This window comes from Centroberyx affinis, unplaced genomic scaffold (assembly GCF_046629955.1).
Source record: "Centroberyx affinis isolate AG114_WGS23_722 - 3 ecotype Tasmania unplaced genomic scaffold, CSIRO-AGI_Caff_v1 ptg000175l_1, whole genome shotgun sequence".
NCBI lineage: Eukaryota > Metazoa > Chordata > Actinopteri > Beryciformes > Berycidae > Centroberyx > Centroberyx affinis.
The window spans coordinates 265,835-275,482 of record NW_027278872.1 but is presented as its reverse complement, the minus strand read 5'-3'; the positions used below and the strand labels follow the sequence as shown (position 1 = coordinate 275,482).

Genomic DNA, 9,648 nt, shown 5'->3' with positions numbered 1-9,648 from the left:
CATCTTGTCGCTTCAAAAATTAAAGTCTGGTTTTCAGAAGAGACGAGAAAGAAAGTAAAGAGAGGAAAAGAAAACACTTAGTTACAGTTTTTCCACCAAGACAGGTGAATTAGCTTACTTTTCAGAGACTAAACTAAACGGCTAGCTAATGTTGTCATGATGTTTTTCAGTTTAATTTTAGCTTTAAAAAATGGCGTCATTCACTAAGCCAAAAATGTCCTAGCAGGTTCACCACCAACCACTTGATGAACAAACTACAACAGCAACAGAGGGAGTATGATGTGAGTTTATTTAAATCCTAGAAATGTTGAAAAAAATATTTTCCCCAGAAATGAAATGAGAAATGAATAGTCTCCAACTTATTAGCAATTATCCATGGCTAGATAAACTCCTGTCTTATCTCAGCATCTGAAACTCTTTATGTAGGCTAATAATAAACTTACACTGACATAGTAAATGTCTCCTCACAAAACTAATATAGCATACATGTTGTTTTTGTATTATCTCTTATCTCATATCTGTTAAAACATAAAAAGCTAGCTTAACCTTTGATTAGAGTATTGCATAGGCGAATATTCTGCCTGTTTTTTCCTCTAAAGTTCACATCATCTTCTCTTTATTGGTATCGTTTTTCAGTCGTTTTAATATGGCATTTTATGGTGTGCATGTGTGTTTCTTAACTCTGTAGCTTGTGGTAACTACTTCTATCTAGATGAAAGTATTGCCAACCTATTTCCATAATATTGATAAAAGATAAAAGAAGATCCTCCCCCTTGATTTTCTACAGTTTTGTAAAATGCTTTTCATTGGCACTGTATGGCCTTATCTCTGTGACAATGGACAGGCTAGTGTTTTCACACCATGCATACATTTGTTTTAATTGCATAGATTGTATCACTATGGTAAAACTCCAGTTTACTATTTTAAATACAATGAATGGAATCCATTCATTGTACAATATGCTATATTCATAGTTTACAAACAGGCAGCATCTATTAAGCTTTGGCAGTAGTAAGACCTAATAATGTTGGAAAGCAAGATGGTCACAACAAGGTTCAGTTGTGTGTTGGGTGTAGGTGGTGCAGGCGGGTTGGTGCCATCAGCCACTATTTTCCATGGGCAGCTATTGCCAGTGGTGATGTAATTAAGAGGCCTGGTGTACAAAGCCAAAATTGAATATTCATTAGCCAATAACCAAAGCTAATTATGAGGTGATAGCCGCAAGAAGCCCGACTCCATTAACTCTAATAGACATGTAACATTAGGGGCCTTGAAGTCACTTCGCCTAGCTAATCAAAGGAAAAGCCCAGCAGTCATTTGCATCCACAAGTATGTTTTAGCTGGAACATTTCACTCCAAGTTGAATCTGCTTCATGTTGATCCAAGCATATAATGGCAAGTGTACATTCAAAAAAGAGAGGCTGGCTAGCTGTTTCTCACAGCTTTGAGACTTCAATCATGTGATGTTTTTTTTTTTTTTTGCACATGGGGTATTTTTCCCCATTGGTTTTAGCCATTTCCCTTCACATGGATTTAAATCTTAAAGAAATATGTTATGTATACTTTGAAATGTGTCCAAATCGTACAAGTAGACTTGTAGCATCAGTGCAATATCCAGTAATAAAAACAGAAAATGCAATGGAGTCAAAGAAGTAAGCATTACATGAACATGGTACTCTGAAATATAGTCAAATGTGGTCTGTGGTCAGAGTCTGGTGCACGCTGATATATGGAGAGAACACATTGTACAAACAGTGTGTGATGAGGGAATGATGAATAATCTTTCCATGATTCAAATATTGGGAGCCATCACCAGAACATGATTCCATTTTATAAGTAAGCTGTAATATCACTATATATACCGTGACTTTAGGGAACAGAGCTTTTGAATTGTAATTATTTCTGCTATTTCCATATATCAGTTAGAGGTTAAGGTGTAGCCTGAGCTAAAGACAGGGGCTTTTAAATGACTTACCTGAGTAAAATTAAACCATTTCTCTGTATGTTCGGCATAGCTGACAAATGTGTGTTTGTGTGTGTTTAGGAGTGGGAGTAGTGTACCTCCCTTCAAAACTGAAATGAAAATATTGGCACGTAGAGGACAGTTCCTGGTCTACTTAGGCATGGTTGAATGTGGTGTTTAAATGAATTGGCCTCTGTTAACAAACATCTGCTATGACCTGTTTGCTACATTTCATTTTTTCATTTTACAGAATGTTTTCATGTAGGCTTAGCTGGCTACAACAGCTGGGTGGTTCACAGTCAATTCAGTTTCAGTCGGCTAATTCAGATTATTCAGTAAATAGGCCTGTTAGAGGTACACTTCAATGAACCAGAGGCAGTGTTTCTCAGCTTTTGGACGTCCCAGCGGGTTGTGAGATGACTTTAGGGAGTCACAACATGTTCTATCAGTTGTGAAATACATATTTCTAATACACAAATACATTGAATGTACAAAATATTAGTGACATCTTCCTGATTGAGGTGCAGCCCCTTTTGCACAATCCATAACTCAGTTGTCTCAAAACTTAAAAATCCTTCTGTAACTTGTCACAGATCTTAAAAGTCCTTATCTAATTAATGGGTTTTACTTGGATTCACCGCATCACTGTACAGTAAATGTCCCTAATATTTTGCGTCGGTATATATTATGGTTTGAATCAAAGAGAAAATGCCTTTTTCTTGTGAAAGTATGAATATTTGAACATGTAAAATTTATTTTATTAAAGTAAAATAGCCTGAGAAGGAGAAATAAGGGATAATTTGGTGTCAAAGTTCGCCATTCTGCATGTTTCTGCCTGCAAAAAGGGGTTGCAAATAGGCATCACTTTGTTTTGGGGTATCATGAGCCAAAAATATCAACATGAAAATAGACTTGATTTAGACAGACACAGGCTGAATTTACAGAGATACGAAGATTTGTTCTTTGTAGCACTGGTCAAAATTTCATGTTATTGTCTACATGAGGAGAAACTTAATAGAATCTGTTTTTTCCGTGTTTAGACAGCCATAATAAGATCTGATCTGTGCCACACAAGGGTTAAAGCCCAGATAATCTCATTCAATATAGACAGCCATAGTCTGCTAATTTATTGCACTGACATACATTTGCAGCAGTGCCAAGAAGTGCATTACTTTACTGTGCGTTCCCCATCTTAACTAAGTAAATCCCAGTGTGAATAGATTGATCTAATACAATAATCACTGTATTATTACCCTGCATGCAACAAGCTCACTCCTGCCAGGCATCTGATATCAAAAGACCTCTTCATATTTAACAAGTAAAGATTCAGATCTAGATATTTTAGATCAGAAACTCATAATGTGACGCTTTTGTCACATTTATTTTTTATCAAAGGTTCTTACCTGACAATGTGCTGAGTAAGCAATCAATATTGAGAGACAAGTTAGAGCGATTATTACTGCTGTACTATTGCTACTTCTACTACTACTACTACTAATAATGATGATCTATCTATGCTTCTCAAAACAGTTCTTTACAGATAGATGAGGGTTGACCCCACATGTACTGATTTTTTCATTATACACTATCGCCATCTACTGGAAAAAAAGAGAGACTAACCTCAAAGGTTTTTTGGACCTTTACTCCTGTAACATAGCAAACACCAAAATTGCATTTCATTTTATTCTGAGCATTTCTTATGAAAACCAACTACAATTTATGTTGATGATGCGCCTCTCTAATTCTCACATTGGCCTTCTCTCTGTCACTTTTCTGTGTGTGTGTGTGTGTGTGTTGAACCAGTGGACTCTTAAACATCAAGTGTGTGTTTGTGTATACCCAGAAAAAATACTTTACACATTTTGGATACACTTTAGGGTGGCTGATGTTGGCCTTTTATTAAATATGCCGTCCACTGTTGATATGCTGGAGTTTCATCCCTGACCACAGCTACATAAAAATGAATCATGTTTTTTTGTAAATTAGTTATTGTTTTAAAGCTAGTATTCAGAGTGTTTACCTTACCATTTAATAGGTGGGATGGGTCACCCTGCCTGAAGAGACACTAATCTTCCCAAAGCAATTTCATTAGCATGGATTTCAGTGAAGATTTTCCAGTGTCCCATGATGGTCTAAATGCTGTGTCAGAGGCTTTCCCTCCCTGAAATTCTGTGTGGAAAACATTGACTCCCTGTAATTTTTTGGCATGAAAATGGTCAAATTTAATACTGAATAGCGCCGCAAAAATCGTCTATCGGCAGCTTCACTACAATAATATTGGTATCAGTATCGGCGCTGGCTTTCAAAAACCCACATTGGTCAAACCCTAATATACTAACAGATAAGTGTATGGGGAGAAATGTGTTTCCAGTGTTCAAAATATTTTGAATGAATGGCATCTACATGTAGAAATAAATTTTTTGGCCAATTTTTTAAAAATATTTTTAAACTTATTTATAAACATTTATAGTGTATGTGAAATGTTTTTTTTGTAGAATGGGTAATTCACTGCTGTGTGTATGTGTGTGGGATGGGTGGGTGGGTGGGGGTTTTGACTGCTGCTTAGGGCGACACTCACCTCTAGAAGGGGTGGCAGGTTGCAGGCTTTAAAACACTCCACATGCAATCAGTCAAAGTTCCCTGCAACTACCCCTCAGGAGACAAAACTACCAAGGGAGCCACCAGGTTGGGGACTTACCTACTTTATGGTGCACCCAGAGCTTCTGGCTCATGTGTCTATGTCCAATACATGCATTACCCCCCCCCCATTCTAAATCTGCCCAAATCCTCGCAAACTAGTGCTACTCTGTGCTGCTCAGGAGCTGGAGGGACCAAACACTGACCCAGAGGATCAGAGCAAAGCCTTTGAGTGGCTAGCTAATGCCTTATTTAGCCCCCTTCAGCTGTGAACTCGTGCTGCTCCGGGCTGGGATGGGGACAGGAGCAATAAACCAAAGCTGTCCCCATCTGACAGAAACATGAGAAATTAGCTAGTAGGGAAGGAATATAAATGCTGTACTCAGAAAGTGTTTTTTTTCCCTCTGGCTTCAAGCCATAGGTACTTCTATTTTAGGAAATGCAGTTTCTTGTAGAATCTCTTATTGTTTTTCTCTTTTTTATATATTTTTTTACTCACCCTTTTTTTATTCTGCCTCTGTTTTAATCTGTCCATACACTCTGCCCCCCTTTAGTTTTAATTCCCAACATCTGAAGCCAAAATTGGACCAGAACCAGCTACAGAACGTACAGCTCCAGAATATCCACTGGAAATGAAGTGAAAGGGCAGAGAAGAGAGGACAAGGAAAGACAAGAGAAGAGAAGTAAAAAGGTGAGAAGAATTAGATGCAGATGGTGATGCTGAAACACCTTAATTTGCCTTCTCTTTCTGAGAGTTTTAGAGTGGTTGACTGTACATATAGAGGGCTTTCAGGCAACATAACACAATACGCTTTCTGGTGGCCATACTGGATATGCTCAGCTCTTGGGCAACAATGACTGAGAACAGCTGATTGCATTTCTAAACATATATACAACTTGGCCATCTCAGCAGCATTAGTCATGGTTAACTTCTGTGCTGGTTTTGATTGGGAACTGAACATTTTGCTTTTGTGTTTAGATAATTTACGCTAGTTGGCTACTAATCATAGTATCTTCTAGCATTAGTAGTGGCTAGTCACATGTTAACATAAACATCAGTTGCTTTGCTAAATTAGGCTGCTAGCTAGTAAGCTAGCTGACAATGCTAATAAGACAGCTGTTTGTTTGAGTTGTTTGAACTGACTTTTCTCAAGCTACAACTCGCAGTGCTTTGGAGTAGACACTTGCACTCCAAATACGACAGTAACGGAAACGTGGAGACAAATCTACCTTAGACTATTCACTTTTACTTGTATATTACTGAATGGATCTACACCCACTCCACAACAATCTTTATCAGGTATCTATTTTTCTTGTCCGGTTGTCATATATTTATCCATTATTTGCCTGTAGCCTTTTCTCTGATGAACCACCATGATGGTGCCAGCTGTGGTGTCTAAGAGATTTGTGACATAACTCCATTTTCATACTATTTTTATGAAAGTTGCTTTGTTTTGAAGGCCAACAGTCATACAATGCATTTTAAATATGTGAGGTATTTCTAATTCAAGAATGTTTACAACTCCGGATATAGAAATTAAATATATATTAATCTTCTGTTATAATAACATTTAAAACAATACCACGTACCAAAAATGTTACATTTCAAAATTGAGGCCCCTTTTACGTACTTACCAGTGACTCTATTGCCCCCTATTGCCCCCATTGAGGAGTAATACAAAATAAATTGACGCGGGCCCCAATTTCATCTTTACTTGAGGGCCGATCTGCTGCTGTTTAGAGTGGTGCCCTAACCTATCTGTTAGCCTTAATGGAGGCCAATATATAGATAAGTGTGTCTTGCCAGGAAAATCAATATCGATGTGGCCACTGATGGTTTTTGAGTTAAAGTGCTTTGTTTTCTGCCATCGCTTCGAAACAAAGAGGTTGTGAGTCCCTCTATTAACGATTCCCAGTCAACCTTGAGAGGGAGACGCAGACAGAGAGAGATAGAAATAGAGATAGACGGGTGGGGGGTTGGTGGTGGTGGGTGGCTTGGCACCAACATCGCTAGAGCGTTACATTTGGGGGAGGATAGAAAAGCATCACCACTGGAGCACGGCAAGAGCTTCAAAGAAAAGTGTGATGGGACGTAATGAGACCGAGGCGGCCTCTGAATCGCCAAAATATTCTTTCAATTATGAGAAAGTAATGTCACTAGAAAAGTATATTTTGCAAAGAAAATTGCATAGTACAGATGAATGGTAATATTATAGTTTGTTTGTTTGTGAAGTATCCAGTAAGAAAGTAGACTGTAGTCAAGGCCTTTGACAATACGCTTGTGAGAGCAATGCTGTTTGGATGCAGTGGTTAAGGCAAAAAGTCATCATGACCCCTCTCACTCCACTCACTCTTATTTCTACTGATCATATGTGTGACCTTAAAGTAATAATCGTGACATTTTCATCTAAATAAATTACTGTTTTGCTAATCTCTTTCCCCGATTGATATAAAACAAAAGTGAAGCAACCTATAGCCTGTTCATGAAAGCTTTTAGCTTTGCGCTTCTAAACACCAGATGTCAGGTAGGGCTTTCTGGGGAAAGATGTGAAGTGATGCATTTCCTACAGCAGCAACAGAGGTTTGTTTGGAATAAATAGAAGAACTGGGTAGTTAAAATCAGGTTAGCATGAGCAGCGATAGCCACCATGGCTGAACAGATAAAGAAAACATCCCCACCTATAGGACCTCAAACTTCATCAACAGAAAATCCAAGGAAAAAGTCGGCACAGTACTGGACACACAGTTTGATTGACAGGTGATCTCTGAGAAGTGCAGTGCAGAAACACCACAGCAATGAGTGCTGAGCACCAAAGATGTTGCCAAAAGATAAAACAGAAGAATCTTGTGGATTAACACTTAGACAAAAAGATAGCCTTCCTACCTTTTTACTTTTATCTTACGAAGTACTTTTAATTGTTATATCAACTGCCATGGCAGTTCATGGCACATTTATTTCCACATTTTGAATGTGGTTGCTTGTAATGTTGGTGATTTAGGAATTTAACCTTATCCTCATTGTCAGTTACTCTGGACAGGAATGACGGTTAAATACCTAAAATGTTAAAGTAGAAGGTTGATTGGTTCATGGGGAGCATTTAATGAGCATAGGCTTGAGTGACAGTAGCCCTTTTGCTGGAGAGGGGGCAGGTCTTCTCTTGACAGGGATGGAGGATATATTGCAGTCATTAACACAACACATCTTTGTGGATTTGATTTTATTACTGGCAATAGAGTAAAAGCTTCAACAATTTTTTTTTACAATTTTGTCATTCCAGTTAATTCCAGTTAAGCATAGCTGCTGAAAATAAGACATAATCACAGTTGAATACAGAGTGATTAAAAATTGCTGTATGTGGTGCATGTTCTCCCAATAGAGATCTATATGTTCTGCTAGTCCAAATATAGAAACAGATACTGCAAAAGAATGAGATAGCACAAATCAGTAGCATGAAACCTTCCCTTTGCCAAACCAAACACTCCTAAATTTACCTCCATCTTATCTGTAATAGCATAAAGTAAGATCTAAGTAGGGCTCTAGCAAAAGCAAACAGGTCTTTGTATAAAAATAAATATGGCATCAAAGTTGCCAACATTCTCACAGTTGTCAGGTTAGTTGAATAATGCACTGAAGTACTAGCTTTTATGCTGGGCTAAATATTATCATACATGATGCATAGTATCTATACATTTTATTGGATATGGCACGTTTTCTCTCAGTTTATACACAGAACATTTAATTTAAATTGGGTGAGATGAGCAACAAATTTGATCTCTCTCAATTTGATAAAACATTTGAAGCGTATGTCAAAAATGAGACATTTGTAATAAAGGGAAAAAATCTGGTATACCACAACTCTCACTAAAAACATAATGGTAAAAACATGATAGTGATTTCTAAACAAAACAGAAATGCATCCCTTTATGGCAGAAATAAGCAGTTACCCTTCATCTTAAAGTCTCCTACAAACACTTTAATCCAAATTCCTTCGAGAAGGAAGGTTGTTCAGATTCGTGATAACAGGGAAAAAAACATTGAAATAGCAAGCCAAAGCTTATTCAAAAGATGAAATATGTATCCTTATCAGTACTCCCCCTAGAAATGTTTAATGGTTTGGTGAAAAGGCCTCAGAAACAACATTTAGACCATGTGACATTAAAACTCTCTAAACTACAGGAGTGAAATCCTTTTAGGCAGGGTTGCCCACCTCAATTATTCAATGGTAGGGAAATACAAATATTCCAAAATGCCCTGTGAAGTCTAATATTTAATGAATGTATTAACATGAAAAGTCCAACAACCTCACAATTAATCACCATATATCCATTATTATGCTGGAATCATTTGATTAAATCAGACAATCCTATCTTTTTAACAGGGAACACCATTCTGAGGAAAGGAAATTGTTGTGACCAAAACATTTAAAATACAATGAGAATGTGAATTATGATGCAGATATTTAGGTTAGACAAATTAGGTTAATTACAATATTTCATTTCCCAGGCTGACACAAGTGCAGCTGCCCTTGTAAGCTGGTCAGTGATAATTCAGAGACAAGCAGTACTGATTTTACAGTGTATTCTGTGCAGCTGAAAAGCTGTTGGAAGTAGTTTTTCATTTCAAAATGGCGAACAGATTTTACTACTCAAGGTCTGGAAAATGCCTGGGTTAACTGGTCATGTTGTTTGTGTGATGTTAGCATGCATGAGGTTTTACAACAACTGATAATATAGATGTTCTATATAACTTTGTAAGTAAGACTTACATATACTATCTTAAGCTATCAGATAAATGTTAACAATGCTGGGAAGGGTTTCATTCCAAAATGATATTTTGGGAGGATCGTTGGAATACAGCAGATTTTTGTTCATTATTCAATATTTCACTTTTGTAATCTTAAAATGTAAAATGATAATCTAATGTTTCTGCACCCAGAGATCACCTGTCAATCAAACAGTGTTGTCGGTACTGCAACGTCTTTTTCTTTGGATTGTTCTGTTGAAGTTTGAGTTTCTGTAGGTGGCGCTCTTTTCTTTGTCTGTTCAGA

General features: G+C 37.3%; 1 long non-coding RNA gene across 1 annotated transcript; it reads left to right on the top strand.

Annotated features, from left to right (window-relative positions):
- Positions 1-5,284, top strand: LOC139657401 (uncharacterized). The gene is made up of 3 exons (XR_011696178.1): positions 1-104; positions 227-281; positions 5,155-5,284. It is a non-coding gene; the product is annotated as an uncharacterized lncRNA (long non-coding RNA).
- Positions 5,285-9,648: the final 4,364 nt, after the last annotated feature.